Genomic DNA, 8,741 nt, shown 5'->3' with positions numbered 1-8,741 from the left:
CCTTTTCACCTATATGGCTGTCTTTATATACTTTATGATCCTCTCCATAGTTCCTAGTCATATTAATATCATTAGGTAGCAATCTATTCTTAATAGTACATATGAACGAACTCACCTTATCATCGTCTTGAAAGGTCATAGCAAAATGGTTCATGTTCTCATCATTCTCCCCTTCTTGAAAGCAAACCGTCCTCGGTTTGGCTGTAGTTGTAGAATATGTTGTAGGTGACAACCACCAACGCTCCCCTTCTTGAAAGTTAACCAGCTTCTTAAAAATAATACTAGAGGAACTAGATTTGACATGATTAGTGTTATTGCGGCCATCTAATTGACCACATCGTTTCCTAACCAAAGAAGATTTTAGATTTGGACAAATATAAACTCGATGCACCATATACTCTCCTTTACAATTATATTGCACAATAAAATGATATATACATCTGCGCATATAAATTTCTCCTTCAAACTATTTAGAGTACAAAGATTGTCGAATTCTATATAACCCAAAGTATTTAAAGAAGATAACAATTTGAGCTCATCAGTTACAGATGCAATGGAAAGCAGAATTATATTTTCAACACAAATATTTCACTCCAAAGTAATGATATCAGGTGCAGGGACTAGTTGTGACACATGAGCAATAGTATCGTTATCACACAACTCTTCTTTATCATAAGAAACATCATGCACCTAAGCTTGTGACAAAAGTAGAGTAGAAAAAAGATCCTCGCCTTGGAGTGTTTCACAAACATTATTACCTATGATCTCAATCTCAGTGGAAGGAAGTGGAAGTGTTGGTTCTGAAATTTCACCAAAAACTGTGTGTACATCTTTCTCCTCATTTGTCTCATATTGCTTGTGATATCCAAAGTCCTGCAAAATGTTAGGCATAGATGGAGGTACAACAAGACGCTGCTCCTCTATTTGTTTCGCTTCATCTTTGCAAATAGTGTCAGTGTTTTTACCACAGGCCTACCGAGGGATGCCCCAAGTAGGAGATTGTTTGGGGATAGATCGCCGGATCTGGAACTCTAAGGTAAACGCATGGACACAAGACACAAATTTAAATAGGTTCGGACCGCCGGAGTAGCTTAATACCCTACATCATGTGTGGTGATTTGGTATATTGCGCCCTGCGCTGGTGTGTTTGGCTCTGTTGAGCTTATGCCGATCTAGGTACCCCGCCCTCCTTTATATAGTCTAGGGGGTGGGATACTAGTCGGTTTACAACTAGAAGTCCTAGTAGGATTACAGACGAGTCCTACTAGGAGTCTGATTTCTTCCTTCTTTACTCAGATCTATGCGGTGTGCACAGTCCCATGGGTCGGGTTTGACAAGCCCCCGAGCTCTTCGTAGTCGAGTCCTGCAGGCGTCGAGGCATCTTCGAATGCTTCGAGTGCTTTGTCGAGTACCTCTAATCTTCCCGTCGAATGCTTCGAGTAGTCTTCCGAGTACTTCTTTGGCAGGGTCAAGGCTATGAGGTGCTCAAGCCCCGAATTGTCTTCTTTTATATGGTGCGCGATAAACTCGCGCTCCATATGGAGTAGCCCGCGAGCCCTAGGTTGAATCGCAGAATAAGGCTGAGGGTCAAATCAGTCTTCAATCTTCTAGTTTCTATCTTCCAAGAATTTGAAAAATAAGCCGTCGATGACACGTATCCCGCAGCCCCCCGAGACTTGAATCCTAATTCTCGCATTTGGAGTTAAGGATCCAAACATCGTGGCTCACGGTGTAGAATTTTTCTTGCCTCTAGTCTCCGTATGATGAAGCGGCATGCTCCAGATCCGATCTCCTGTAAGACACATAGAAATATGTTGTAAAATGATATCGAGTCGGGTGCGAATCCCAGCACTGTAGAATCCATGTAAAAATCGGGAGTAAAACCCAGCATTGTAAAAATGCAAGTTAAAACTTTTTGTGTCTTGTTGTTGCTAGGTTATGTAATTTCCCCGAGTAGTTAGCCTATTACGTTTAAGCACCTGATCCCTGATAGCCGTAGCCCATAGCGCAGGGACATGGTCACGTGCACGCGTAGAAACATAGGTGCACAGAAGAGTTGAGGTTTCACGGATTAAGGCGTGGGCTCCTCGAGTACTTTAGTAACCGTTGAGAGGAGACAACAAAAAAAGAAAAGAAGTCGGCGAGGCGACAAATAAGATGCGCAGCACGCATAAAGCACTCAATGAGAGTGCGGGTTGCGGACAAAATAGTCAGCAAGAGTGCGGGTTGCGCACAAAGTAGTTGATCATGGTGTAGCCCCCGAGCGTAACTTTGATCGAAAGGCGTACCCCAAAAAGCAGCTGATCTTGTAAAAAACAAGTCAGAGAACGGTATAAGTTAGTTTGATTGAAGCCGACTAGTCGGAGTCAGTTCCGACTAGTTATTGATGGTGCGAAGCCCGCTGTCGACTAGTTTTCTAGTTGAGACGAGTAGTTGAAGTAGTCCATGTATCGGCAAGTAGTCGAAGTAGTCGCTCACGCGTCGTCGAGTAGTCGTCGCAGGTCGCTGATCGTTCTCGCAAAGTCGAAGTAGTTGCCGTCCAAGAAGTCGTAGTTTGATCTTTGCTAGAGCTGTAGCCGAATTATTGTTGAGGTAATTTGTGACGCAAGGCGCTGCAAGCAAAAGCTTCTCTGGTTGGCTCCACGTGCGTTGAGCAACTTTGTGCTAGTCGATGCTGGACCCTTGCTGGTAGCCGAATACGTGTGGTATTTGGAGCCTTCGTTGATGTATACGCCAATTATCAAGAGCTATTGAGCCTCGTAGTAGCCTTTTGTGTGCGAGTAGCAATTTGATCTCAGTTTACGTAGCTTCCAACGGCAACAGCATTGACTGCTTGTCTCGAACTTGATGAGGATTGCTTCTCCGCCTCACACTCGAATTCGACGGGAACAATTTGATAACAGACGTGTTGGTCGGCTTGGGACTCGAATTCGACGAGAATCTTGACGCTGCAGGTGGACAAGGGGATTGTCGACTCGCCGAGTAGATTGATTTTCGATGATGAGGTCCTTTAAGGTCTCCCAATGATCGCGACGGTTGCCCCGCAGTGTACGCCAGCTGTCGGTATTTTTACTGTAGGCCTATTTAGGGATGCCCCAGGTAAGAAATTGTTTAGCACAGATCGCCGGATCTGGAACTCGAAGAAAAATGCAAGGACACACGACACAAATATAGACAGGTTCGGGCTGCCCGAGTAGTATAATGCCCGACGTTCTATGTGGTGGTTTGGTATATTGCGTCCTGCGCTAGTATGTTTGGCTCTGTTGAGCTTATGCGGATCTAGGTACCCCGCCCTCCTTTATATAGTCCAGAGAGTGGGATACTAGTCGGTTTACAAGTAGAAGTCCTAGTAGAATTACAGACGAGTCCTACCAAGAGTCTGATTTCTTCCTTCTTTACTCGGATCTATGCGGTGGGCCCGGGTCTGACAAAAAGGTGCATGAAATTTTAACACAGTATCATCACCTAAAAGTTGTTTATCAGCCATACAAGCAAGTTCAAATAATTGTGAAAGAGAAGTGTAATATTGATAAATAAGGACATTCTGAATTTCAGTTTGAAGCCCATGCAAAAATCTATTCTCAGTTGTTTCTACACATTCATCTATTTCACACCGTAACATTAAAGATTGCATTTTTTCATAATATGACATCACTGTTTTGCTACCTTGTTGGAGAAACTGAAGTTCTTCACACAAAATAGAGTGGTATATAGGCACATAGTCATGTCTTAAAAGTTGTTTCAACATCATCCATGTTTTAGGTGTCTCATAATTTTCATAACGAAACTGCCACCATGTTAAAGCATATCCTATGAAAGCACTAGTGACGACTCTAATCCGTTCATGTTCAGAAACATTATTGGTTGAAAGAAATTCCTTCTCTACCTCAAGCTCCCACTTCACATATTCAGAATAATTGCAATCACCATCAAAAGAAGGAATAGAAATATGAATTGTACCTCGTTTTACACGGTTTGGTGCTGCAATGTTTGAAGGGCCTTGAGTCGTCATCTTTCTTCTATCTCCATAAATTATGTAACCTGCCATTGTTGGTGGAAAACAAAAAAAACAAACAAATGTATATTTTCCTATAATCTACTAGGATGTAGTTATGCAAAAGGCACACACTCTCAAGCGTCTTACCAAGCTCTTACAAGATTCTTACTAACACAATGCAAGAGATGGTACAACCGGTGGATGGTTCGTGATACTTACCAAGAGGGAGTGGAACCAAGATTGCAAGGGTCTTTTGCTGTACTGATCTGAACTGTATATATGGAGCTTGGAAGGCACAAAAAGAAATAAAAATATTTGTATGTGGCACACAAGTCAGTCACAGATAGCAATATTGAATAAATGTCCAAAGCACTTGTCCTAGTTGCAGGCCTATACGTGTTCCTAGCACCAATTTGGGATAAACAAGAGAGGGAAACAAGCATGAAAGGTAGCAACCAACAAGGACAAGTCAAAAGGCACCATAAAAAATAGAGCTATTGGCTATTGTTTATGTGCTCCTCTTTTCTTGTCTTTTTTTTCTCTTATACTTTTGATATATATTTTTTTCCAGCAAGGAGCGCACAAGAACAAACCACAAAAAAAATGTGAGATCAATTGGATAAAAGATGTGGTCTATACAGAATCAGAATTGTGGTCTCAAATGCATGCCAAACTTGATGGCCCCGAAACTCAGTTTTTCTGATCAAATTTCACAATTCTAATTTTTGTGAACTTAGCAATGCCAGGATGAAACGGATATAAAATATTTTGTAGTTCTCCGTACATATAAAGCTTGCACCTTTTCGAATTCGGACGCAAAAATTATGATTGTTTTATGGAAGGCATTAGAATCAGGATATTATATGGACAAAAGACATAGATCTAGTGGATGGTGATAGCATGGTTGATGGAAAATAAAGTGGGATCACACAAATTAGACTGAAACACGATCTAAACCAGCAACAAGACCTTGACCTAGGACAAAAACTCAACACTACGAACTCTGAAACTAAAATATGCAAAGGCTATGGTGCGGATGGTTGCAGAGCAGGAAATAAATATGGCGGTGGACTATGGGACGAAAGACAGAAAACACTTGAAGTAAAGGATAGATGTAAATCTGAGGGTAAACCTATCTATGAATACCACTTAATGGGAACGTGGGGTTCCGATCTTCTGTCAGGTGGAGGTAACTATCGATTTGGTGGCGATGTCACACAAATGATCCGGTTTCTAATCAACACGATTCGAACCCCCGCAATCGCAGCACCACTTATCCTCTGGTTATCAAACATGCGCTGCACGATTGACCTCACCACAAAGACTAATCCTTGCCTGCGAATCGAAGACACAAGCAAGAATAAGGAAGAGCACAATCTAGAAAATTGCAGATGAATGATTAAGCACTCGAGTTGGGGTCTCACAAACCGACTCGGCGGCGAAATTGTTCTTGAAAGAATAATCTAAGCAAAACCCGAGTGTCTAGGGTGGCGCCTAATAAGTCTTATACATCCAAGAGGTGGCAACCAAGGGGGTGGACGACCTAGGGCACCCTTAGGGCGTGCTCCTACTGGTGGAGGCGCACAACAATTTGGGCCTGGGTCCCAAGCAAAATTACAAGGTCCGTGGCCCGATAAAAGGTGACGCATCACCCTAGCAGATTCTGAAGGTCCACTTGTTTTGACGATTCCCGTTGACTTATATGGAATTTTGAAGCAAGACGGTGCCATTGGAAGCCATACAAAATTATCTTTCCAACCATATATGGATCCTCGGGATCGGACTCCGTATGTGGCCTGGGCGTCCAATCTAAGATGGATTGTTCCTGAATTCCGAGCTGGACTCAAACTTGAGATGTATTGGGCCTCCAACTTGGCTTGGACGTTATTTCCTGGCCCTTTTCACCTATATGGCTGTATTTTTATACTTTATGATCCTCTCCATAGTTTCTAGTCATATTAATATCATTAGGTAGATATCTATTCTTAATAGTACATATGAACGGGCTCACCTTATCATCGTCTTGAAAGGTTGTAGCTAAATGGTTCATGTTCTCATCAAGAAGAGTAGAGATGTACATCACCGAGTACGCGGCTATACATATAGATTTCACCCTGCTGGGGTTGTACATCTGGACCCACTTGAAATGCCGCCAGCCAGTGGCCAACCAACTGACGGCGAGACACTGGTCTACTGAGAACAAGAACTAGCAGCCATGGTACCATCCCGCTTTCTCGGGTCTGGGCGCGTCCTCCCGTAAGAGGTCGCCCTAGGACTGTAAAGCCCCCTACTACTACTCGGGGAACGCCAGGCCAACACCTGCTTCCCCTACACTGATACTCAATCCGCCTACAGGCTTGGCACCACACTTACTAGCCTCAAACCGGATCCACCCGCATAGTGGATAAGTGGTGTGCACGCAAACAAAGTCCCACTAATCATTGTTACCCCAACCAGTTCGTCATATGTCAGGGCGAGCCTCCCCGTGCGTATCCGCCACAGCGGTCCACGAATGGCACCCATCACAGGTAAAGCCCCACAAATCACCTCAAGAATCCCACCGTGTCAACCAACACAAACATGCACCTGCAACAAGTGCTCGCAGGGTGTGCCCAACACCCCCCCAGCAAAGTTAACTTGCTCACCCCCAGCTAAAAGCCCTAATCACCATCTCCTCATATAGTGGATCTCCACTCACGCCAAGACTATCAATCACCAGAAACTTCCACTCATACACAAGCAAGCATAGCAACCATTTAACATGGTTTATATTCGGAGTTCAAGGAATTAAGGCGCACAAATGGCTATGCAAGTTCATCTCATAATCAGGCCGTCCATGGCCCCGGGCGCGCTGTGCGACGGCACAGGGCCCCCTAAACGGAGGGGCCCCCCAAGTTGTTACTGTTGTTATTATTGCATTAGAAAAATTTGGAATTTCGCTATTGTTAAAAGTGGGCTTTGCCAAAATACCATCTCGCAACTGGGTTTCGCCAGATTGCCATTTGAAACGAGGTCATCTAGCTAGAATGCCTTTTCACTCTTTTGCAATTTATTTTGCGTTTTCTTTTTGTATTTGGCACATGACCTGACTCTCTGCCTGGGTCACGAGAGCCAGTGCTTTTTTTCTCTCTCTCTGCTCGAGATCTGCTGCTGCTCGGCCTCTCCTCTCTGCTCCTCCCATGCCCGCTGCCGCTGCACGCCATGCCCCAAGCGCAGCAAGCCACCCCTCCACCCTCCCCCTCCGCAGCAATCGAGCGAGCAAACGTGCGTGCGCCGACTTGCCATGGGCTCCGCCCCGGTGCCCTTGGCAGCTCCGGTCCTCCGCATTCGGCTGCCGCTGGCGTGGACGCCCGAGGAGGATGCACGCCTGGAGCACCTCTTCAGGGAGCACGGCTTCCGCCACTGCCACTACATGACGGCGCGCATGGTCTCCGGGCGATCGTTGCGGGAGTGCCGCGGCAGGTGGCGCCACCATCTCGCTCGAGGCGTGTACCACCGACCCATGATCCTTCACCGCCCGCAACGACGACGACCTCGCGTGCCTCTACCTCCGCCACAGCGGCTGCTGGAGGAACATGAGTCGGGCCGTCCACGGGCAAACCTCCCGCGTCATCAGGCGCTGCTGGAGGGAGGTCCGCCACAACGACGCGTTCCTGAGCAAGCTGTGGAAGCCTGACAGCACTCCGGCTCATCAGCATGCCGCTGGAACGGAGCCGTCGTCGCAGCAGCCGGTGTTCACATGCTGCGTGGGGCAATGTCTACTGCTGACCGAGCCACTCCTAGCTTGTTTACGCAACCTTTTGATCCAGCAATTAATAGCACTGTTGTTTGTTAGCTAGTTTGGCTAGGGTATTTTTTAAGGCGCTTGGTGCTAGTTCATCAATTCCTAGCTAGTTCAGTTGATGAAGCGTAACTGAATTCCTCGCCTGTATGATCCTCTGTTTACAATTAGAGTATATAAATATAATTGCTGTAGTTGCTGAATGCTGATACATGAATGAGAAAATGATGAATTAACTGGGACCGGAGTAGAACAAGCGCAGCTTGAGCTCCGGCTCCGTCACCATCATAATGCTCGCCGCCAGGACCATTGGACAGCCCCCTGCCCGCGACGACGTAAGGGAGAATTTGGTGGTGGTCTTCGCCAGCGTGGCGGTGGTCATTGGCAGCTGCGGCCACGGAGGAGAGCTCCTGGCGCCGTCGGAGGACCTGCTGCGCCTTCGTCGGAGGAGCTGTTGAGGCGCCGTCAGAGGAGCGGCTGCGGAGGGGGAGGGTGGAGGGGCGGCTTGCTGTGCTAGCAGCATGGCGTGCAGGCGGCAGCGGCCATGGGAGGAGCAGAGAGGAGAGGCCGAGCAGCAGCAGATCTCGAGCAGAGAAAGAACGGACTGTCTCTCGTGAGTCGTGACCCAGATAGAAGAAGAAAGAGAGGGCAAACGAGTCAGATCGTGTGCCAAATAGAAAAAGAAAACACAAAATGAATCGCAAAATAGTGAAAAAGCATTCCAGCGCGAGATGACCTCGTTTCATAATGTCAAACTGGCGAAGCCCACTTGCTTGATGGTATTTTGGTGAAGCCCACTTTTGAAAATGGTCAAATCCCAAATTTCTCATTGCATTATTGCATATAGAATTTTATTAACCATTCTTGTTTAGTGTTGCATCTTTGGAAAGCTGTTTTTCTAAACTCAAGTTATTGAAATCCTATTTGCGTTCTACTATGACGCAAGAAAGACTCAATGAGTTG

This window comes from Panicum virgatum, chromosome 2K (assembly GCF_016808335.1).
Source record: "Panicum virgatum strain AP13 chromosome 2K, P.virgatum_v5, whole genome shotgun sequence".
In the NCBI taxonomy this organism is placed as follows: domain Eukaryota; kingdom Viridiplantae; phylum Streptophyta; class Magnoliopsida; order Poales; family Poaceae; genus Panicum; species Panicum virgatum.
The sequence above is the reverse complement of the archived record's forward strand: the minus strand, read 5'-3'. Positions refer to the sequence as shown.